This window comes from Somniosus microcephalus, chromosome 10 (assembly GCF_052327205.1).
Source record: "Somniosus microcephalus isolate GS21.2 chromosome 10, FLI_Smic_1.0, whole genome shotgun sequence".
NCBI classification, from domain to species: domain Eukaryota; kingdom Metazoa; phylum Chordata; class Chondrichthyes; order Squaliformes; family Somniosidae; genus Somniosus; species Somniosus microcephalus.
In genome coordinates this window covers 143746376-143771056 of record NC_140996.1, presented here as the reverse complement: position 1 = coordinate 143771056, position 24681 = coordinate 143746376, and the positions used below count along the sequence as shown (strand labels likewise).

Genomic DNA, 24681 nt, shown 5'->3' with positions numbered 1-24681 from the left:
CTGGAAGCAGACGGCCACCATTTTTTCAAGAAAACCGGCCTTAACGGCAGGCGTTACCACCTGGAATTTCGCGGCCGATATTTTTAAAATGTCGACCCTTTTCTCACACCTACAGTTTTACAATGTATATCAACATTTATTTTCCACAGACATTGGAGTGGAATTTTGTGGTCAACCATGTCAAAGACTGCAGACAGGTCCAGATGGACGAGAAGGGGCCGTTTACCTTTGTCGCCGTCAATTAGGAAGTCATTTTGAAAATAACAACTGGGTGGGAGGGAGTTAAAAGTTTTTTTATAAAGCACTTACAGATGACAAATTAGTTTAAGCTAAAATTTTGTCTATGCTATTAAAATTGAAAAACCTAGTTAAAAGGCCAAGGCCTATAGTGTAAGTCAGCACCAAGTCTAAAAAGAGTAGGAGAGAGCACTACACAATCAAGAAGCAGTGATTAGGTGATATCAACCCTGGTGCTACAAAAAATAAAATAAAGTCACTGCTGATACAGATAAATCAAATACAGTGCCTCCTTTTAGGGAATAAGACCAATACAGAATTGCTTTTCACAATGCTAAATTCTTTAAAAAAAAATCAGTTCCCCAAAGCAAATTTAAAGGTTATGAGCAGTGGGTTGGGACACCTGCTGCCGCACCAGAAGAGAAAACCCCTTTTCAGGGGGGGGCAAATGGATCCGAAAATCTATTAAAAAAAAATGTTTTTGGCATGGACTGAAACAAGCCCCAAAAACAGTAATGCAAAAGCAAAATACTGCGGATGCTGGAAATCTGAAATAAAAATAGAAAGTGCTGGAAATACTCAGCAGGTCAGGCAGCTTCTGTGGAGAGAGAAACAGAGTTAAAGTTTCAGGTCGATGACGAAGTTCAGGTTCTGCCGAAGGTTCATCGACCTGAAACGTTAACTCTGTTTCTCTCTCCACAGATGCTGCCTGACCTGCTGAGTATTTCCAGCATTTTCTGTTTTTATCCCAAAAAAGTAAGTTTAGGGGCCTGAGGAAAAAGAGAAGTCTCCACTCCTGTGCCCTCTCCCTCAAAGAGGGGCATCAGTGGCCCTTCCGCTACTGCACCAGAGGCTACCACCATCCATCTCCTGGCAGTCTCTACAGTCAGCGATGCCAGTGGCAGAAAGTAGGGGGAATGTGCAGGTTTGCTGGGCTCCATCTCCCCACTGTCATTTACATATATCGGGGCAGCGAATGAGTTGCTGGTGGCTTTCTCTGCTGGGCATCGCGGGTTGGTGGTGGGGAGGAACCAAATGGGGAGAAATTCCAGGTCAGGGCAGTGATGAAACAATAGGCCTCACCATTTGATTAAAAAAAAAATTTACTCTGCTGTAATGCCTGATTTCCAGTGGTACAACAGATGAAAATCCTGCCCTATGTGTCTTGTGAAATATCTGGACGAGAATTTTTAAATAAAGGAATATTTGAGCATTCTTTCATTATAGAAGCTAGTTATTCCAATCAGGCCTTGTGAAAAACTTTGATTTTCCTTGCTGAGTTAATGTAAGGCAGATGAAAATTTTAATTCAAAATGCAACATTCCAGTATTTATTGGAGGTAATCGCAATGAAATAGAAACTGGTTCAGTTAACTGGTTTACAGTATAGTTTAAGATGGAATTTAATCCATTAATAAAGAGATGATGAATGACTAGAGTTCCATTAAAAAATAATTCTAATACTTCTATTCCATAATTTCCCAGTTCTTTCTAGGTCATTCTGGCTGGCTTGGCTCTACATTGAAACTTAGTTTATCAAGTTTGGCAGAATAAAAGCATCATAAAAAAGTAATGTGTGCTTCGTAGATAGACACGTATCTTGCAAAAAAGGAACCATTTTTGAGCTGTTTTCATCTTCAATTGATGTATATGATCCTTCAAATTGAGATTGATGGTTAGTCCAATAGAATGTACTGTTTCTGCTGTTTCTAGAACATTATTCTTAATAATTATTTCAGATTTAGAATTAATACTAATGGAGTAGTAGGGGCACAGTGTGGACATTTCTGGTCGGTCCAATGGCATCACTTCCTGTACACGCACCGTGCCACCAGATGACATTATTCCGCGCAGGCACGACGCCCCTCCCATGACATCACTTCCACTTGCTGCCATTCTTGCCATGAAGATCATGCTATGCCAGTTGTTTGTCTCATTGAGTCCTGTATCAATAAATTCCGTGAAAGTCTTTCAGCACATATGTTTCTTTTAGGAATCCTGCAACAGTAAAATCCATGTCATTCATGGTTTTCCAGTTGTCCGTTTTGTGAATCCTGTATCAATATAATCTTTGAACTTCAGCCTATCTTGCTTTTCAAGTCGTCATTGGTGCAATGATGATGGAGTCTACAGATCTTGGTGTGAAAGTTCAGCTGAAGTCCCACAGTGCAAGGGGTCACGCACTTTAAGATGAGCCTAGGCACCTGAACATCCCACTTCGTTTTTCCTTCCCATCATTTCTGGCAGTGCTGCCGTGAAAATAAGGGATCTCTTCGGCATCACAGAGCTCTGGGTCTAATTAGGTGGAAAACATATCCGTCCTTAACATCCCTGAAAGTATCAATGGATGGCAGCCTTCTTTTCTACTTACCTGTTAGTTTATCCACCGCTCCTCTCACATGCCTGTCCTCTACCTGCTGAGGTCAGATTGCAACACACACTGTCAGTTAGTCACCTGTTATCAACGAGCAGAATAAACAGGGCTTGAGCTAGGTGTGGGGGGTGATCCTGCTTAGTGGGGTATTTAAAGACTGTGCTGAGAATATATGCTCTGAATCAAGGTCAAGGAAAGTCAAGAGCACTGTGAGGAGAAACTGTTGCAGCAACCCACACGAGCTTGCAATGCCAATGCATGGGTTCCTATATTTGATGGGGGGGTTCCTATATTTGATGGGGCCCTTGAGTCAATTGTTGGGTTGGCTTGGCATCGGTGGGCAGATTAACAGTATACAAATGGCACTATCGCTGATTCCTACCATCACTCCACTGATGATTGGAAGGAGTCTGACAGGGCAGTATGTGGAAGGGTTAGAGTTATCCTGTTTTTCTAGGTTACCATTCACATGAACAGGTAGATGCCATTGTCATAACTGCACTGGAGCAGCTTGCCTAGCCGAGCAGCAAGCTCTGGTGCACGGGTCTTCTGCACCTCAGCTGCAATTTTCTCTCGGCCCACAGCCTTTGATGTGCCCAGTGCACTGAGCCGCTTCCCAATATCATATGAAATGAACGGAATAGGCTGGTACTCATGATGGTGGGGACCTCGGGAAGAGGTCGAGCAGGATTGTGCCCTCAGCGCCTATGGTTGCAGATGCTTGCCTGACTGTGTTGCCGCCACTGGGAGGGAGGGATAGAGAGTCAGGCTGCCTCTGTTGAAATGCTGCAGTGTCCATAGGAATAGGGAGTCAGCAGGAAGTGAGAGAGTGAGAGAAAGAATGTTGTAGCCGCCTGTGAACTTTAGGATGAGATATTTCTGGCAGAGATTAGGATCAGAAGATAAAGGCTCCTTGGCATCCAGGGAGTTATGCCCCAGTTAAAGGATGAGTAAGCCATCTGTATGGAGGTGGTGCCTGGGATGGGACAGTGCCAACTCCAACACCCCACAATGAGCCACTTATTGCGGGAAAGATTTTAAAGCCATTAGCAGGCTGGACAGGTGAGTGAGGGAACTAGTACTCATGCAGATGCTGGGATGTGCTGGAAGCAAGGCTTAGCTTTGCACGGTCCTATTGACATGTTCACAAGGGACCTGGGTGGAAACACCGAGAGTTAGATTTTCCCGGTCTCATCCGTACAATGTGGGGGGACTCGGGAGACGGCGGTAAACCCTGAATTTGGGTTTTCTGGCATGCTATTGAGAACTCCACAGCGTGCGTGCATGCGAAATGGCAAGTTCTCCGCCCGGAAGCCAGCCTGATTGACAGGCTGACTTCCAGTCGTACGGAGAACGCAGACCAGGGGGCCACAACCTGCTGGTGTCTGATCCCCAGGCGGGGGGTGGGGGGGGGGGGCGTTGGTGGGGAGGGGTTCTGATCCCCCAGGGTGTGTCCGATCCCTGACCCCGGGGCTGAGTCGCAATTCCTGGGGGGTTCAATCCCCGACCCCGGGGCCAAGTCACGATCCCGGGGTTCAAAGCCGGGAGCGGGGGTGGTCCGTTCCCTGGGAGGTTTGATCCCCGTCCCCGGAGCAGGGGTACCGATCCCCGACCCTGGAGATGGTCAGGAGATGGTGGGGGAGCTTGGGGGGCTGGGAGGAAGCACTCCTGGTCTTCCCGGACCACAAAGATTGCTCCCCGAGGCTGAGGTCGCCTCGTTGCAGCCACCGGGAATCCTGAGCTCCAGGATCCCCAGCCATCTGCAGTAAAACCTGCTCAGGTTAACTCAGGTTAAAGTAGAGGCTTCAGGCCTAGTTATATACCAAATTGCCAACTCACTTCCTGGCAGCGAGTTGGCAGCCCTCTCCTCCATTCCACCTGAGTGAAAGGTGAAAGTGGGCGGGTTGGGGTTGGGTTTTACATTTTTACAACTTCCACTCCCCCCACCCCCCACCCCGCGCCTCCTTGATGTTCTTACCTCTGAAAATTCAGGCCATAGTCTGTGTGAACCCAAAAGAGAAACGTGTGCAGAACCAGAGCCAAAGAACAACCATGGGTGGTTCAAGCCCTTCAGCAGGCAAAGGAGAAAGCTAGATCTCAACATCTGGACAGATTTAACTATGGGGAATGGAGAAGACGGAGCAGAGCTTCAAGGTCCAGGTTGGTAATGGGATGGCGTGTTTCCGGAGCTGTGAGTTTTTGATGTCAGCTGATATTTTGATGACAATAAAGGCCTGCTGCTATTGCTCAATCCCATCTCATGATGCACAAGTCATGTGTTCGCTGGTTAGCTGAGGTTTGTTTGAGATAACACTTTTGAACACAGGATGCTTCAGATGATATATTTTGCAGTAATAAATAGAATACAGCTCTTATATCATTAAATGTATTGGGAAATTTTATAGCATAGTTAGGAATACAAAATATTTGAAGGACGTACATTTCTTCCCACTGATACTGTTATAAAAATTTGCTGCCTGGAAACACTCAGACTAATGGAATGCTTAATGCTGAGTTACCCTACATTTTTAATGTAGAAATAAAGGAGGCATATGGTTTTATGTAATATACCTCATAAATTTTTAAACTGTCTGTCCTGATTCATGTCTTCTGTAAATAGCTCTTTACTGTTCCATTGTGAATAAAGTCTGGTTTTCAGCACAGACTGTTTTAAAGGAACATGCACGGTGTTTGTTGCTATACATTTGAGGCTCAGCTGACAACAGCATCCCTTTCGTCATTTAAACACTCCTGGCCTCCACACCATCACAGGCCTTTCCTGCTGTTCTTTACTCACCCTGTCTTTTCCCTGGCTCTGCACTAGCTTAAAAACAGATAAATCTCCAACTTCTTCCAGTTCTGGTCGTCGATCTGAAACGTTGGGGGTAATTGTAACCACCAAAAACGGGTGGGTTGGGGTCAGGTGAGATGTAAATATTAAAAAAATCTCAAACCCAATCCCAACCCGCCCACTTCCGGGTTTAACGGAGGCAGGACGGGGAGCAGGCAGCCAATCCGCTCCCAGGAGGCGGGATGGCAATTTAAATATTAGAACGAGGCTGGGGGCCTCACATTTAACCTGTTTTACAGGTTTAATCCTGGTATACTGGACCTCGGGAAACCCAGCAGCTCAAGGGAGGCAAGGACAGCTTTGGGGAAAAGGTATCTGCCCTTGCAGCACTGCTTGTGGGTCAAGAGGAGCAGGAGTGCTTCCTCCTGGCCCACCAAGCAACCTTCTACTCTGCCATCAGACCACCCCCCACCATCCAAAGACCCCCGGCATCAGACCCCCCCATCCAAAGATCCCCGGCATCAGACCCCCCCATCCAAAGACCCCCAGTATTGGAACCCCCAACCAAAGATCCCCAGTATTGGATCCCCCATCCAAAGACCCCCGGTATCGGACCCCCCATCCAAAGACCCCTGGTATTGGACCCCCCCCATCCAAAGACCCCCGGTATCGGACCCCACCATCCAAAGACCCCCGGTATTGGACCCCCCCCATTCAAAGACCCCAGTATCGGAGCCCCCCATCCAAAGACCCCCGGTATCGATCCCCCCATCCAAAGACCCCCGATATCAGAACCCCCCATCCAAAGACCCCTGGTATCGGATCCCCGCATCCAAAGACCCCCGGTATCAGACCCCCCCAATCCAAAGATCCCCGGTATCGGAACCCCCCATCCAAAGAACCCCCCCCAAATCGGGGATCCGACCCCCACTAAGAACCGGCACATCCCCCCATGATCCCACTAGCGCAGCAATAGGTTATTTACCAGCTCCTGTGGCCTTCTCCGGGGTGTTCCCCGTCCAACAGGGAGCCAAGCCTGTCAATCAGACTGGCTTCTGGGTGGGGAAATTGCTGGAAAAAAAATTTGCACACTGTGATGTCAGAACGGCACAGCATGCGGGGCCTGACCAAAACTCCTCCCCTCCCTGCCTACGCAATCTGCCCCTGGGGCACTGCCCAATTTTTACTCCTATATGTCTTACAAATGCAGTAACTAACAGTTTCTGAGCTCTGAAAATGAACAGCAGCAACATGATATCCTTTATACCACTTCTGCAGCTGCCAGGTTATCAGATAAATCACGGCAGGGTGAGCTGGCGTGTTCCCTGAGCAGCAGGTAACCCATGGGGGAGCACGTAAAATTACAAGGTAGGCTCAAAATAGCATTAAAGTGGCTTTTAACAAGCCATTTAGCGATATAAATTGTCTCCCCCGCCGCTTGTTGTCCGGTCAGTTCTGCACAGCCAGACCCGACACCTGGGAGACTCGCGTGGAGGTGGGTTGACGGAGGGTTTCCTACCTGCTGTCAATCTTTGCTATTTTGACAGCGGACCCGCCTCCAAACCCACACTCTGAGTGCCAGCAAAATCCAGCCCTTAGAATGCAAGAATGAAGGCTGTGTGGGAAGGAGAGCGACCTATAAACACAGCTTCTGCCACCTAATTAAAGACACGCACTAATGCTTCGTCAAGGAGAAAGCTTGCAACCTAGGCTTTCCCTTCCTGCAGGAGGCTGTACGGCATGAAATAGTTCATATGGAAGAACAAAGGGACAATTTTTTTTAAAGTAGTAAGTGCTGCATTATCCATTTTACAATGTATACACCTCTGAGATTGCTAAACATGTGCAATGCTGAGTCTAACACATGCCAATGTTTGAAAGCCACTCCCTACCTTAAATAAAACACAAAGGGGGAGAAATTGGGTATAGCCCCGTTTGGGGCGTTAGAATTGGCGCTGCGCAAATTTTATCGCCAGGCGCAAATTATCGCCACCTTGAGCGATATTGGGTTGCTGCGCCCCTAAAGGTGATTGCGGCGTTGATTCAGGTGCTGCACGGGAGCCTTAAGGCACTAACCCGGCGGCGCTACTCAATATGTCGGCGGCCGGGCGCAGCGCAGGTGCTGTCAATAATCGATTATCCCGAGACATGCTGGCGCCGGCCAGCTCTTAAAGGGGCGGGTCAATTAGGATCAGCAGCCACACTCTGCGCCTTGTAGGCCTCAAAATCGGCGCTGTGCTTTCTGTGGCGTTCCAAACTTTGAACATATGGAGAGGGTGAGGCAGAGAGCGGAGCGCTTTACCGATGGGGCATTGGATGCTTTGGTTGGCGAAGTGGAGCGCCGGCGAGCTGTGCTGTACCCCGACAATGGCAGGAGGCCTCATCAGAGCGAGTACCGCAGGGCTTGGAGGGAAGTTTGTCAAAGAGTCACCTCAAGCAGCATGGTGCCCAGGACTCCTGTGCAATGCAGGAAGAAGTTCAACGACCTCACTCGGGTCGTTAGGGTGAGTGCCTTTTTCACCATCTTCTTCATCCCTCCATCTGCACCTGACATTATGGCCAGAGGGTGCGCGAAGACCCAATGGCCATCTGTCAGCCAGCACCCATGGCCCTTTCTGGAAACACACACACATATTCAGCTCAATGCATAATGTAAGGGCTATTCTACCATGGGGGGCATGTGATGTCAGCTCAATGCATAATGGAAGGGCTATTCTACCATGGAGTAATGTGATGTCAGCTCAATGCATAATGGAAGGGCTATTCTACCATGGGGGGCATGTGATGTCAGCTCAATGCATAATGGAAGGGCTAATCTACCATGTGGGCATGTGATGTCAGCTCAGGCCAGCATGTTTCATCACTTCCCGTCCTTTCTCCTGCAGGCCAAGCTGGCCAGGAACCAGAGGGAGCAGCTTCGCACCGGAGGATGCCCTCCTCAGCTGCAGACACTGACGGACCTGGAGGAACGAGTCCATCAGATTGTTGGAGGCCGGATGACTGGTCCTGTCACCACTGGAGCTGCCGACCCCATTGTGCACAGCGATGGTAAGGTCATCACCTTTTTGAACACTCTCCTTCCACTTCTTCCCCCCACCAGCATGCTTTTTCACTCTGGACCCATGTCAGAGCATTGCAGCACTCATGCATCCCTTGCTGTCACCCTGTCCTTTCGCTAAAGCTACTCTTCAACCTCCCTGCTTTCAGATGCTGCATCACCAGCTCGGGAGCCGGGCCCTGATCAAGCTGCCACTGCCACTGACTCCGGAGGCGACGAGCAGGAGGAAGCTGGACCATCCCTGCCACCCTCAGGCGAGCCAGCCCCTCTGCAGACTGGGGAGACTACTTCCCTGGAGGGGAGCGGGGGGAATGCTCTGAGGAGGAAGCAGTTCCAGGAACCAGCGGGCTGCAGCAACGCAAGGTGGGGAGGGAAGCTTGGGGGCGTTTTCCCCGGAGGGCGAGTCAGGCCGCGAGTACTGCTGCACAGAGCGCAGAAGAGGTGCGTTCCCTCACAGAAATGAGCGCCCAGGCTCGGCTCAGGCACACTGAGCTCATGGCTGCAGTGGCAAGGATGCCCGAATCCATCGAGACACTGGCAAGGAGTGCGCAAGACTTCGGGGCAGCACAAGCAAGGAGTGCGCAGGACTTTGGGGCAGCACTGGAAAGGACTGTCCATGGCTTCGGGGCAGCACTGCAAAGGACTGTCCAGGGCTTGACCGAAGCAGTGACTGTCCCAGCCTTCAGCGAAGCACTGGAAAGAACTGTCCAGGGCTTCACCGAAGCACTGGCACTTGCCACGCAAGTGCTGAGTGCTGCCACGCAGTCACTCGCTGGTCTCATGCAGACGCATATTGAGGTCCCGCGACCAATGACTGCTGCCACCCTCGCTGGATCAGGCAGGATTACCCGGGGCCCTTGCAGCACCACAGCAGGGCATCAATCTGTGGACCAGCCGATTGGTGCGCATGCTGCGCTGCTGCCCCGTCAGAGTGCCAGTGTGTCGGTTGACCAGAGAGCTGCTGTCCGCTCTCAGGATGTCAGCATTCTTGATGCCACCGCTGGCACGTCTCCACTGCAGCTGCCACCACCTGCAGGACAGACTGCTTCCACCCATGCACAGTTGGAGCAGTCAGCATCCAGGCCCTCCAAGGCCAGAGGTCGCCCAGGACATCCCTCAGGGGCATCTGCACTTTCGGACAGCCAGCAGACCTCCCCCAGCTTTGATGCAGCCACTGGGGTCCCATTACGGAGGAGCTGCAGGGAGGGAAGGGGCCGATCTCGCAAGAGAAGTAGATCACCATCAAGGGGGAAAGAGTAGAAGGTGCAGCTGAGACGTCTTATTTGTAGAAATCAAGGCCGTGGATGCTGGTCTGAATGTTAGTAATGTTTTCGATAGTCTCCCGGGTGTGTGAGCCACTTATGTGTTAGCTATGGCAACAGAAAGCAAAACTATGTCATGTTGGAAGGAAGCACATTTAGCAAAATGAACAACTTTTATAATTGACATTGGCCATGTCTGATATTTACATTCACTGCCCTTCATAGGCTTTGGGTTATCCGGATGGTTCCATTACTCCTCATCGAATGGCACCAAGCATTCTGTCAGAGGGGCCTAGAAGCGGCTTGTTATCAGCCTCTGACGGACGGCCCTTCCAGTTTGTACCTCCCTCCCGTCTTGGTCCTCCTCCTCCTCCTCCTCCTCCTCCGCTAGTGCTTCAATGACTGGTGGGATTGGCTGGGTGCGTAGGATGGCGAGGTTATGCAGCATGCAACAGACTACGACGAAGCGGGAGACTCGCTCTGGTGAGTACTGCAAGGCGCCTCCGGAATGGTTCAGACAGTGGAACCGCTGCTTCAGCACACCGATTGTGCGCTCCACAATAAGAACATAAGAAATAGGAGCAGGAGTAGGCCAATTGGCACCTCGAGCCTGCTCCGCCATTCAATAAGATCATGGCTGATCTGATCCTAACCGCCAATCCACTATGACAGGACTATCTCCTGAATCTACCAGAATTAGACACACGAAACAGGAGCAGGATCAGGCTACACGGCCCCTGGGCCCACTCCGCTACCCACAGGGCCATGACCTATCCGAACCTAGACTCATGTCCAAATTCCTGCCCGCTTCCCGTAACCCTTAATTCCCTTTTCTTCCAGGAAACTGTCTATTTCTGTTTTAAATTTATGTAATGATATGGCTTCGACAGCTTTTTGGGGCAGCATATTCCATGGACCTACCACCCTCTGAGTGAAGTAGTTCCTCCTCATCTCAGTTTTGAAAGAGCAGCCCCTTATTCTAAGACTATGCCCCCTAGTTCTAGTTTCACCCATCATCTGGAACATCCTCCCTGCATCCACCCGATCCAACCCCTTCATAATCTTATATGTTTCAATAAGATCGCCTCTCATTCTTCTGAACTCCAATGAGTAGAGTCCCAATCTACTCAACCTCTCCTCATATGTCCATCCCCTCATCCCCGGGATTAATCGAGTGAACCTTCTTTGTACTGACTCGAGAGCAAGTATATCCCTTCTTAATTATGGACACCAAAACTGTATGCAGTATTCCAGGTGTGGTCTCACCAATACCTTGTACAACTGAAGCAATACCTCCCTATTTTTATATTCTATCCCCCTAGCAATGAAAGCCAACATTCCATTGGCCTTCTTAATCACTTGCTGCACCTGCATACTAACCTTTTGAGTTTCGTGCACCAGTACCCCCAGATCCCTTTGTACTTCAGTACTTTCAAGTTTCTTGCCATTGAGATAATAACTTGCTCTACGATTTTTCCTGCCAAAGTGCATAACCTCACACTTTCCAGTATTGTATTCCATCTGCCAAATCTCTGCCCACTTACTTAGCCTGTCTATGTCCCCTTGCAGGTTTTTTATGTCCTCCTCACTCACTACTTTCCCTCCCATCTTAGTATCATCTGCAAACTTTGATGTGTTACACTCGGTCCCCTCCTCCAAATCGTTAATATAGATTGTAAAGAGTTGGGGACCCAGCACTGACCCCTGCGGAACACCACTGGTTATTGATTGCCAGTCTGAGAATGAACCATTTATCCCAACTCTCTGCCTTCTGTTAGATAGCCAATCCTCTATCCATGCCAGAATATTACCCCCAATCCCGTGATTTTTTATCTTAAGCAATAATCTTTTGTGTGGCACCTTGTCAAATGCCTTTTGGAAGTCTAAATACACTACGTCCACTGGTTCACCTTTATCCACCCTATATGTTACTTCCTCAAAGAACTCCAGCAAATTTGTCAAACATGACTTCCCCTTCATAAAACCATGCTGACTTTGTCCTATTAAATTATGATTATCCAAATGTCCTGTTACTGTCTCCTTAATAATGGACTCCAAAATTTTACCTACCACAGATGTTAGGCTAACCGGTCTATAGTTTCCAGCCTTCTGTCTGCTGCCCTTTTTAAATAAGGGTGTTACATTAGCAGTTTTCCAGTCTGCCGGGACCTTTGCTGAGTCCAGGGAGTTTTGGAAGATTATTACCAATGCATCCACAATCCCTGCCGCCACTTCCCTCAAGATCCTAGGATGTAAGCCATCAGGTCCAGGTGATTTATCCGCCTTGAGTCCCATTATTTTACCGAGTACCACTTCCTTAGTGATTTTGATTGTGTTTATCTGCTCCCCCCCTATAGCCCCCTGCTTGTCAAGTGTTGGGATATTCTTGGTGTCCTCTACTGTAAAGACTGATACAAAATATTCATTCAGTGTTATTGCCATCTCCATATTTCCCACCATTAATTTCCCGGTCTCATCCTCTAAGGGACCAACATTTACTTTAGCCACCCTTTTTCTTTTTATATAACTATAAAAACTCTTACTATCTGTCTTTATATTTTTTGCTAATTTACTTTCATAATCTATCTTCCCTTTCTTAATCAATCTTTTTGTTATTTTTTGCTGTCTTTTAAAGTTTTCCCAATCCTCTATCCTCCCACTAGATTTGGCTACCTTATATGCCCTTGTTTTTAGTTGAATACTATCCTTAATTTCTTTACTTAGCCACGGATGGCTGTCTTTTCTTTTACACCCTTTTTTTCTCAGTGGAATATACTTTTTTTGGAAGTTGTAAAATAACTCCTTAAATGTACACCACTGATCATGTATCGTCTTATCGTTTAACCTATTTTCCCAATCCACTTTACTCAATTCCGCTCTCATACCTTCATAGTCTCCTTTATTCAAGCTTAGCACGCTTGTTTGAGATACAACCTCCTCACCCTCTAACTGGAAATGGAATTCAACCATGTTATGGTCACTCATTCCAAGGGGATCCTTTACTAGGACATTTTTAATTAATCCTGTCTCGTTACACAGGACCAGATCTAAGGTTGCTTGCCCCCTGGTTGGTTCAGTTACATACTGCTCAAGAAACCCATCCCTAATACACTCAATGAACTCATCCTCAAGGCAGCCCTGCCCAATTTGATTCGTCCAATTTATATGATAGTTAAAATCCCCCATAATTATAGATGTTCCCTTATTACAAGCCTCAACTATTTCCTGATTGATACTCCGTCCAACCGAGTTGCGACTGTTCGGAGGCCTATATACTACGCCCACTAGTGTTTTTCCCCCCTTATTATTCCTTATCTCCACCCAAACTGTTTCATTATCCTGATCTTTTGACCCAATATCATTTCTCTGTATTACAGTGATTCCTTCCTTTATTAACATAGCCACCCCACCTCCCCTTCCTTCCTACCTGTCCTTCCTGATTGTTAAATAACCTGGTATGTTTAATTCCCAGGCATTGTCACCCTGTAGCCATGTTTCTGTAATGGCCACAAGATCATACCTATATGTAGCTATTTGTGCCTTTAACTCGTCTATTTTGTTACGAATGCTACGTGCATTCAGATAGAGAACTTTCAAAGATGTTTTGTGACACTTAGTTCCTGCTTTTGCCCTTTTTATTACTTTACCTTTTACTCCACACCTTCTGCCCCTTCCTGACATGCTCTGGTTTTTAATTTCCCCACTGCTACCTAAGTCTTTGACCTTCTCTGTTGTCATTTTTATTATTTGTTCTCTAGGAAGCTCCCCCCCACTAGTTAGTTTAAAGCCCTCTCTACAGCCCTAGTTATATGATCCGCCAGGACTCTAGTCCCAGCACTGGCCAAGTGAAGCCTCGTCGCCTGATGGCTCGCATTGAAGCGCTCTTTAGCAGGAGTGCTGGGCAAACGGAGTGGCGTCATCAGCCATGGGCACAGAGGATAGCCCTCGTCACCGAGAAGCCAGCCTCCTGGGTGAGCCGGGGCCTCGAATAGGTCTGCAACTGAAGTCTGGCGCAGGATGACGGCGTCGTGGCTGCTGCCAGGGAACTGCGCATTGACTGCGAGGATCAGCTGTCGGTGGTCACAGACCAGCTGAACATTCAAGGAATGGAACCCCTTGCGGTTGCGGAACTCCTCCGGATTCAAAACAGGTGCCCGCAAAGTCACATGCGTGCAGTCAATGGCGCCCTGCACCATGGGGAAGTCCGCTATTGCTGCGAAGCCCTCTGCGCGCTCCCGCTGCTTCTCCAGTGTCACAGGGAAGGAGATGTACTGCTGCCTCCTTTTAAATAGGGCATCTGTTACTTGACGGATGCAGCAATGCACCGCAAACTACGATATGTTAGCGATGTCCCCAGTTGCGGCCTGGAAGGAGCCACTCGCATAGAAATTCAGGGCAACAGTCATCTTGACAGCCACCGACAGAGAGGTCCTGCACCTTATCTGAGGCTGCAGATCTGGCTGAAGCAGGTGGCACAGCTCAGTCAACACCTCCTTTCTGAAGCGCAGCCTTCGAAGACACTGCTCCTCTGACATGTTCAAGTAAGAGAACTGCTGTCGGAAAACCCTGGCAGCGTAAGGTCTGGTGTGGTGACGTCTGTTGGCCCTCCTCCGTCTGGCCATTCCTGCCCCTCTCTCCCTGCGTCTCTGTGCCCTTTCCAGATGGTTCAGCAGCAGGACGTTCCCCTCCAATGCAGCCCCCATAATAATAGCGCACAAGAAATTGTAAACATTGTAAATGCTCACCAGCAGCAAGGTGATGGTCAGAAGGCTGATGTTCCTCTGGCCAGCGCTGGCTCACTGGTGCAATGGCTCTCAGAGTGCAGCTCAGCAACTCTGTGAAAGTCTCGAGGAAGTTGTGCTCCCAAAATGGCTGCCGCTTTTATACCAGTGCAGTCCCCGTTAAAGAGCGCCCCCCCCTAGCCCGAGAGCGACTGGGGAACTTTCCAGGTAAGCAGTCCTTATTAGCGCCAGGCGGAACAGAGGGGCGCAACACTGAATTTCCAGTCCGGGGCGCCCAAAAGGCGTTGCACACTGAAATGACGTCATGATCTGCCTGCGCCCGCGAGCGAGCGCTAAGGTTTAGCGCTGGCGCAAAATGCCCACTCAATATGGGAGGAGGCGCTGGGTTCACTACGCCCGGCCAAAAATTGGCTAACGCCCCACTTCTCGGCCTCTTTAGGCGCTAATTGGAGGCGCTGCCAACCGAATTTCTCCCCCTATGGGCTTACATCGGGGGGAAATATTGGCAAACAAGGAGGGCTCGTCGAACGAAGTCGCCGAAAGCGCACAAAACGGTACTTTGGAAATAGTAAGCTCCAGCTTTGACCCTCCAAACTCGAAAGTGAGTCTTTTGTGTTATTTCTGGAAATCCTGTCCCAGGAGCACATCACTGCATAGATTCTTGAGCACCCTGAGCCGGGTGGAGAAATAAGTGCGGCCATTGAGATTAAGGTCAACAAGACAAAAGCCGGAAGAATTGGTGGTCAGTGTCATCAGAGTCATTGCAATTTCCCTGTCCGAGGGGTAAATACGCAGATTTAACTTACTGACAGCCCGCTCACTAATGAAGCTGTCAGAGCTGCAGGAGTAGATTAGAGCACTCAAAATGTGTCCATTTACCGAAACCTTCGTGGCTGCATGGGACAGACTTTGGGGAAAAACAGCTGTGATGGGAGGAGGGGCAGTTTAACCCTTGACAGCTGTAACCTTAAGTAGTGGTTCTTGGGGGAGGAGCAGTTTTATAGATTGCAGCTGTAACCTTAGTAGTGGCTCTTGGGGGAGGAGCAGTTTTATAGATAGTAGCTGCAAAACAAACAGGAGCTCTCGACCGGTATACCTTAGAAAAGTTGCCTTTCTTACTAACAACGGCTCTTGACTGGCGTACCTTAGAAAAGTGACCTTTCTTGTTGCAATGATTGCAGGTCGCGTTACGAGCAGGACAAAATTTCCTATAATGGAACGCACCTCCACAGAAGAAACACTTCCTTCCAGGTTGCCAAGTTGCCGCTAGGGTGGGGTCATCATCAGTGTAGGTTTCAAGGGTAGGGTTGTCATCAGCCAGGTTGGAGTCATCATGCGTGAGGGCTTCCGCCCGAGGCCTATCGAAAGAGTCACTAAAAGTGATAGCAGCAGCCCGTGCACGTGGTGAAAGATAGGTGTCTGCATTCCTCTTTGCTAAGTCCAGAGAACATGCCTGGTCATAGGCAGCCTGTAACTTGAGGGTTTTATTCTCCAACAGACGCTGACGTATGAAGGGAGACGCAATCCCATTAATAAAGGAATCACGAAAGTGACAGTCAGAGAAATCAATGGTTTAAATCAAACGTGGCCACAGTAAATAATAATTCTAATAGGTCTAAGTGCGTTCAAAAAATAAGCCTGAAGGCTTTGTGCCTTAATGCAAGGAGCATTTGTAATAAGGTGGACGAATTGGCTGCGCAAATAGAGGTAAACGAATATGATTTGGTTGGGATTATGGAAACGTGGCTCAAGGATGGCCAAGACTGGGAACTCAACATCCAGGGGTATTCGATATTCAGGAAAGATAGGCAAAAAGGAAAGGGAGGTGGGGTAGCATTACTGGTTAAAGAAGGGATTAATACAATTGTAATGAAGGATATTAGCTCTGATGATGTGGAATCTGTATGGGTAGAATTGAGAAATACTAAGGGGAAAAAAACATTCGTGGGAGTGGTATATAGACCTCCCAACAGTAAGGCAGAGGTTGGGGATGGCATTAAAAGGGAAATTAAAGAAGCGTGCAATAAGGGCACAGCAGTCATCATGGGTGACTTTAATCTACATATAGATTGGGCCAACCAAATTAGTATACTGTGGAGGAAGAATTCCTGGAGTGTTTACGGGATGGTTTCCTGGACCAATATGTCGAGGAACCAACCAGAGATCAGGCCATCTTAGACTGGGTATTATGTAACGACAAAGGATTAATTAACAATCTTGTTGTACGAGACCCCTTGGGTCTGAGCGATCATAATATGATCGAATTCTTCATTAAGATGGAGAATGAAGTAGTTGACTCAGAGACTAGGGTCCTCAATTTAAATAAAGGAAACTACGATGGTTTGAGGAGCGAGTTGGGTAGGGTTGATTAGGGAATGGCACTCAAAGGGTTGACGGTGGATAGGCAATGGCAAACATTCAAAGACCGAATGGATGAGCTACAGAATTTGTTCATCCCAGTTTGGCATAAAAATAAAACAAAAAAGGTGACTCAACCGTGGCTAACAAGGGAAATTAGGGATAGCATAAGATCCAAGGAGACAACATATAAATTGGCCAGAAAAAGCAATAATCCTGAGGATTGGGAGCAGTTTAGGATTCAACAAAGGAGGACAAAGGGATTAATTAAGAAAGGGAAAATAGAATATGAGAGTAAGCTAACAGGGAACATAAAAACTGACTATAAAAGCTTTTATAGATATGTGAAGAGAAAAAGATTGGTGAAGTCAAGCGTAGGTCCCTTACAGTCAGAACAGTCAGAATCAGGGGAATTTATAATGGGAAACAAAGAAATGGCAGACCAACTAAATTCATACTTTGGTTCTGTCTTCACAAAGGAGGACACAAATAACCTCCCAGAGATGCCGGGGAACATAGGGCCTGATGAAAGGGTGGAACTGAAAGAAATCAGTATTTGTAGGGAAATGGTGTTAGGAAAATTGATGGGACTAAAGGCCGATAAATCCCCAGGGCCTGATAATCTACATCCCAGGGTACTTAAGGAAGTGGCCCTGGAAATAGTAGATGCATTGCTGGTCATCTTCCAGAACTCGATAGACTCTGGAACAGTACCCATGGATTGGAGGGTAGCTAATGTTACCCCACTTTTCAAAAAAGGTGGTCGAGAAAAAGCGGGGAATTATAGACCGGTAATCCTGACATCGGTAGTGGGGAAAATGCTAGAATCTATTATAAAAGATGTAATAGCAGAGCACTTGGTAAGCAGTGACAGGATCGGACAAAGTCAACATGGATTTACAAATGGTAAATCATGCTTGACTAATCTACTGGAATTTTTTGAGGATGTAACTGGTAAAATAGATAAGGGAGAACCAGTGGATGTGGTGTATTTGGACTTTCAGAAGGCTTTCGATAAGGTTCCACATAAGAGATTAGCGTGCAAAATTAAGGCACATGGGATTGGGGGCAAGGTATTGACTTGGATAGAGAACTGGTTGGCGGACAGAAAGCAAAGAGTTGGAATAAACGGGTCGTTTTCCGAGTGGCAGGCAGTGACTAGTGGGGTACCACAAGGATCGGTCCTCGGACCCCAGCTGTTCACAATATATATTAATGATCTGGACGAGGGAATTGGATGTAATATCTCCAAATTTGCAGACGACACAAAGCTGGGTGGGAGGGTAAGCTGTGAGGAGGATGCCGTGAAACTCCAGTACGATTTGGACAGATTAGGTGATTGGGCAGAAACATGGCAAATGCACTATAATGTGGATAAATGTGAGGTTATCCACTTTGGTGGCAAAAACAGGAAGGCAGATTATTATTTGAATGGCAATAGATTGGGAGAAGGGGAAGTGCAAAGAGACCTGGGTGTTCTTGTGCACCAGTCGCTGAAGGTAAGCATGCAGGTGCAGCAGGCGGTTAAGAAGGTAAATGGTATGTTGGCCTTCGTAGCAAGAGGGTTCGAGTACAGGAACAAGGATATCTTGCTACAGTTGTACAGGGCCTTGGTGAGACCGCACCTTGAGTACTGTGTGCAGTTTTGGTCGCCTTACCTGAGGAAGGACGTTCTTGCCATGGAAGGAGTGCAGCAAAGATTCACCAGGCGATACCTGGGATGGCAGGAATGACCTATGAGGAGAGATTGTGTCGATTGGGCTTATACTCACTGGAGTTTAGAAGATTGAGAGGGGATCTCATCGTAACTTATAAAATTCTGTCAGGCCTGGACAGGCTAGATGCAGGAAGGATGTTTATGATGGCCGGGGAGTCCAGAACCAGGGGTCATAGTCTAAGGATAAGGGGTAAGCCATTTAGGACTGAAATGAGGAGGAATTTCTTCACCCAGAGAGTGGTGAACCTGTGGAATTCTCTGCCACAGAGGGCGATGGAGGCCAGTTCATTAAATATATTCAAGAAGGAGTTGGATATATTTCTTAAGGCTAAAGGGATCAAGGGATATGGGGAGAAGGCAGGGACAGGGTACTGAATTTGGATGATCAGCCATGATCTCATTGAATGGCGGAGCAGGCTCGAAGGGCCGAATGGCCTACTCCTGCTCCTATCTTCTATGTTTCTATGTTTCTATTAACTCCTCCTGGTACTGCTCAGCTGTAACAGCTTTAAGATTACAATCCTTGCTGAGTCTGCAAAGTTTCTGAAGGAATTAGTCAAGTGATTCCCTGGGTTGTTGTCGAGTTGTGGCCAGTAGATGCCGAGCAAAATTTTCATTTGGGGATTTGACATATAGCTACTGTAGTATTTGGATAGCGGCGTCATAGTCTACACAGTCTTCGATATAATCAAACACATGAGTGGATACATAATTAGCAAGCATTCGTAACTTGTTAGGAACATTTTCACCACACTCCTCAAGGAAGTTGCTAAAGGTACGATACCAGTGTTTCCATACCTTAGCGGCTGTAAGTGAATTCGGGTCCAGGTCAAGACGGGCGGGTCTGAGTAATTTCTCCATGATGGATCGATTACTTGTCTGAGTTCCCTTCTATGGTTCGAATTGTAGCTGGCTGTTCCCAAATCACCCAAAACGTGGAGTCGATATCAAGTTGATTAAATTGACGTAATAAAACTCACTACGCACTTGGTTTGAGCATAAAGCAAGGCTTTAATCAACTTGTTTCAGAACATGGAGGTCTAGTTGTACTTCACTAGTTCCTTGTCTTACAAAATGTCCCTGGCAAGCTGGGGCCGACGCCCGAGTATTTATACTCCTTGGACGGCGCCACCAGCTGGCCGTCCAGCATTATTTCACAAGTAGTTTCTTGATGAATGATGAGATTTATAACAGTGGGTACCCGACCTGTGCTGGGAGCCGCCTTCCTGAGGCAGGAAGGGGATTAGTGCCAATTAACTGCCTGTTAACAGGTAGTTAACAGGTAGTTTTGGGCCTAATCCCTATTTTTATCCCTGAAGTGTGGGCTGCCCAACGGCTCCAAACTACGCCAAGTTAGTGAGGCGGACCTTCGGGTTGAAGGGCTTGGAGGGTTCGAGATGTCCGGTGTTCAGGTGAGTGATGGGTGCATGAGTGCAGAGGTAAGTGTGTTTGGTGTGTGTAAAGTGTTTAAATAAGTTTTACTTACCTTTACTTACTAATACAGGCTTCCTTCCTTCAGGTCTCAGGAGTCCCTCATCTCACTGGCACAGAAAGCAGAATGGCCGCGAGATGTCAAAAGTTGCTGCATTCTGCTTTCTGTTCTGGAGAGATTTCTAACTGAGTCTGTGGAGAAGGACTCAAGTTAGAAGTCAGATTGTCAGTGTTTGACAGCTTCACAGAGCTGTCAAACGCTGATATTTCATCTGTCAAAAGCTCTTGGCAGATAAAATGTCAATCCCTGACGTCACCTGTAACTGGGTATTCCTTAGTTGGCCTGTTGAGCCCACTGTGCTGTGCGGGCTCAGCAAGGTCAATCAAGGGAAAATCACGTGGGTTGGCCACAAATCGATGGAGGCGGGACTACAACCCAAAAAGTGGGAGTCCCGCCTCCATCACGTCCCCATTGACAAAATCCAGCCCAAAGGGTTTTTTTTGTGGGAGAGGAGAGAAGAAAAACGGTCAGCTAAAAATTACTAATTTTGAGAGACCAGTGGGAAGGGGTTATGGGAGAAAAATTCGGTTGCTTTGCACCTCCTGTTAGCGCCCTAAGAGGGCACTAATGAGGCTCAAAGCAACTAGCGCCCGGGCACAGCGATGTTTGCGCTGCTCGCGAAATTGACCATTTTGTGGCAGCGCTAAACACTACTGCCACAATCTCCTGCGCCCACAGATCGTGACGTTAGTCGAGTGTGCAATGCCCCGGTAGCACCCCGGACCAGATATTGAGTGGCACCACCTGCCGCTAGCAACGACAGGTTGAGGGGAGTGTTTTGTAGTCGGGAAGGGACTGGGGGAGCGCTATTTAAAGGCGACCACTTCCTGCCTTTATTTGTTGGTGACATTTTTGCACCACGCATTCTGAGAGAGAGAGAGAGAGAGAGAGACTTCTGGAAAGATTCAACGCTGTGTGAAGGAGTTTTGGGTACTGAGCAGCACTTTGCAGGTTCATTTTGATTTGACCTTCCTTGCATTGATTTAGAAGAGACTATGGGGGCTGCACTCTGAGCTCTTTCCCTGGGTCTCTCCATTTTTCTTTCCAGCAGATTTGATGTACAGGTCTCTCCAGGCCGAGATTCAAGGCTGCAATGAGCAGGGTGTGGATGGAGAGCAAGATCGGCCCTCCCCTTTAAGAACTGGCTGCTGCCAGTGTGTCTGTGTTCCATTGCTGACTGACATCACATGTGCTTTGCCAACGCTCTGAGGTAGCGCCTCGCTCCTCGGCGTTAGCGCCTTGAGAGGTGTGTAGCAGCTGATTTAGCGCTCCAATCACCTCCGGGGGCGATAGCAGTCAAGTTTGCAATCGGAGGCGATAATTAGCGCCAGGCGCTAAACTTTGCTCCCGGCCGATAATTGTGCCCCAAATGGGGTGATACCGAATTTCTCCCCCTATGTCTTTTAATGAGCAGAGCACTGGTAAATGATGTGTTTGGGCTTATGGATTAGAATTTAAGGAGGATGTAATTCTGTTGGTAGCTGCTTTAAGTAATTCTAGCCATTCTGTGGCTCACATTACCCAGGTTTAGGAATGAAAACAAAGTTGGAATGTCTCTTCCCATCTCCCTCCTTAACATTGCTGCTCTTAACAGAGCAAGCACAAAATTGAAAGAGAATGTTCTCCTACATATTTTAATGGCAACTCGAAAAGATTAATCTGACTGAGTCAAGTTTTCATATTGTTACAAAGATAGAGATGGGAATTATATTAAAACCGTTGCAATGAAACATTGTTTATAATGGAAAGTTTCAAAACTTCCAATGCAGCTGAACGTCCAAAAACTGTTCCTGCTAATACCATTTCTATTTGTTGTGATATCTGTCAAATGACAGGGAGTTCTACCGTAGCATTAATATTGGATCAGTTCAGATTTCAATTCAGTGGGCTTACTGGAGTTTGGATCAAACTAAATTGAAACTCTGCTCCTAAGCTGGTTGTTCACCCTTGCTCATCACACATGGGGTAACCACTTTATTAAGTTCTTTTTCTATTGTTGAGCTATAATTCCTTGCACAATCTCAAAGTTTTTGTGAATCTACAAGTAATTAGTTAAAGCTGTGTCATGTGCATGACAGCTCAAGCAGACTTCTGAATCTCACTGATAAAAAGGTGGCTCAAGGCATATCTGGGGATCCAATTAGGCTTTCTGCAGGTTGCTACACTTTGAGGTTATTACACTGATAATAGCACATCACTGGCTTCATTTCACTGGTTTTTTGGTTCCCAGTTTAAGAGTGATGCCTCTGCTCCAATGTTCTCTGTATTTTAAAATCTGTTACTGGGTGCTTGTGGAATAAAAGATAGTGAAAACAACATTTAATGACCTGCATTTATACAACACCTTTAACACTGTGCACGTGTCAAGGTGGTCAACAGAGGAGAAAGGCAGCAAGCACCAGTAGGAGAGGCATTGGGGAAGGTTACCAAAGGCATGATCCATGAAATAGGTTGTGGAGGGAGATAGAAAGATGAAAGCCTTTAGGGAGAATTCCAGATCAGGGCAAAGACAGCTGAGGGCTCTGTCACTGAAGGTGGAATGGAGAGAGTAGGAAGATATACAGAAGGCCAGAATTAGAGGAGCAGAAGGTATGTGATAAAACACGGGGTGGAGGAGAATGAAAAGGTAGATGGGTGAGGATGTGGAGGGATGGTAAATGGTGAGGATTTTGAATTCAATGCACCAGGGAGCCAGTGGAAATTAATGAGGTTAGATAGGCAAAAAACACTTAGTATGGGAACAGGATGTGGGCTGCAGAGTTTTGGTCAAGTTGGAGTTTCCTACATTACAACAGTGACTACACTTCAAAAAGTACCTCATTGGCTGTATGGCGCTTTGGGACATCCGATGGTTGTGAAAGGCGCTACATAAATGCAAGTCTTTCTTTCTTTTTCTTACGATACTGGTGAGAAGAATGTTGAAAAAGTTTTCAAATATGAAGGAAGTGATAGTAATAAGATTTGGAATGTTTAATGATGGCAGGTAACATGTGTGGAATATAATAAAATAACACTGGTTGGGAATCTGTGCGTTCATCAGCTTTAGAGTATCAGCGATGGGAAGGGAGCACTAGTTCAATTTGAACACTCAGCATGAAGTTTTCCAGGTCCAGTATGGGACAGTAAGATGTAAAGTTATATCAAGTTACACTGTATGTTTGCCCATTAGTGTTACAAAATCATTTGTGCTGCAGCAGCTTCATAGAAATTGGCATTTGAGGATTAGTATTCAAATTACTTTGAAGTCTTGTACAATTGCAGTTTGATTGCAGTTATTCATAGCTGACTTTTTAAACTTCAAATGATTGAAAACAGCAAAATATTTCATTGACTCTTCTCCCAGAAGCTAGTGACTATTCTGAAGAAGAGTCAACACCCGAAACATTAACTGGTCTATTCTCTCTCCAGATGCTGACTGACCTGCGAAGTGTTTTCAGCATTCTGTTTTTGTTTCAGATTTCCAGCACCTGCAGCATCTTGTTTTTTTATTTTGTTAAATATGTCTGTCACAGTAATAAAAGCACTCCTTATACAGTGTCAGTCAGGAGTGATTAGCTGTGCCTTTCTTACAGGACATTAATTTGTCACCTAAAGCATTTCATTCCATGTCTGTGGAAATGTTCCCAAGTGGCACTGCATCAGATTACAGTGAATAACCTCCTTTCTCTTTTCTCATTCTCACCAGTGCATTAAACATCCAAAACCTTTTCATCAGTGCAATCTGATTTTAGTTGGTTTGAAGCAACTCCAGCAACATTAGCCTTCTGCCTTCACTGTATGAAGTAATGCTTCAAAAAACGAGACTGCGTGAGGTTATAAGCATAAAGTGATTGTTTTTGAGAGGAGCTCTTGCATTTGGAATACTAGCTTCCTAGAAAACAAATATTCTATATCTCTCTGCTCCATTTTTTGAGTTCCAGCCAAGACTGGCCAAAACACAACAAAAACTGAAACAGATGAAATAAAGATTTGGAATGATCAGCCATCCTTGTGACATAAGAAGCCCTTTAAGAAGCCCCTCTTGATGTTGGGATTGCTAATGTGTCAATTTCCACATATGTGGAAGCGGCACTGGCTTATAAAATGCTGGGAACAGTTTTTAATTTTGTTACACATAACACTGACAGAACTGTTAATGTACACATGGCTAATTGTTCTTGCACATGCGTGTCAGCCGTGGCTTAGTTGGTAGCACTCTCATCTCTAAGGACGTAGGTTCAAGTCCCACTCCAGGGATTTGAACACATAATCCAGGCTGACACCCCAGTGCAGTACTGAAGGAGTGCTGCACTGGCGGAGCTGCCATTTTTTGGTAAACCCGAGGCCCCGTCGGTCCTCTTAGGTGGAGGTAAAAGATCCCACGGCACTATTCAGAGCTAAGAAGAGCATGTGAGTTCTCCCTGGTGTCCTGGCCAATATTTATCCTGCAACCAACATCACTAAAAACCGATCATTATCTCATTGCTCTTTGTGGGACCTTGCTGTGCACAAATTGGCTGCCATTTTTCCTACATTACAACAGTGACTACATTTCCAAAAGTACTTCATTGGCTGTCAAGCACTTTGGGACATCCTGAGGTTGTGAAAGGTGCTATATAAATGCAAGTCTTTCTTTGCTGAGCAAAATAACTCCTATATATGCTGTGTTCCG

General features: G+C 46.9%; 1 protein-coding gene across 3 annotated transcripts in view; it reads right to left on the bottom strand.

Annotated features, from left to right (window-relative positions):
- Positions 1 to 24681, bottom strand: part of tenm4 (teneurin transmembrane protein 4) — a 934100-nt gene that overhangs the window by 734651 nt on the left and 174768 nt on the right. The window lies entirely within an intron of this gene.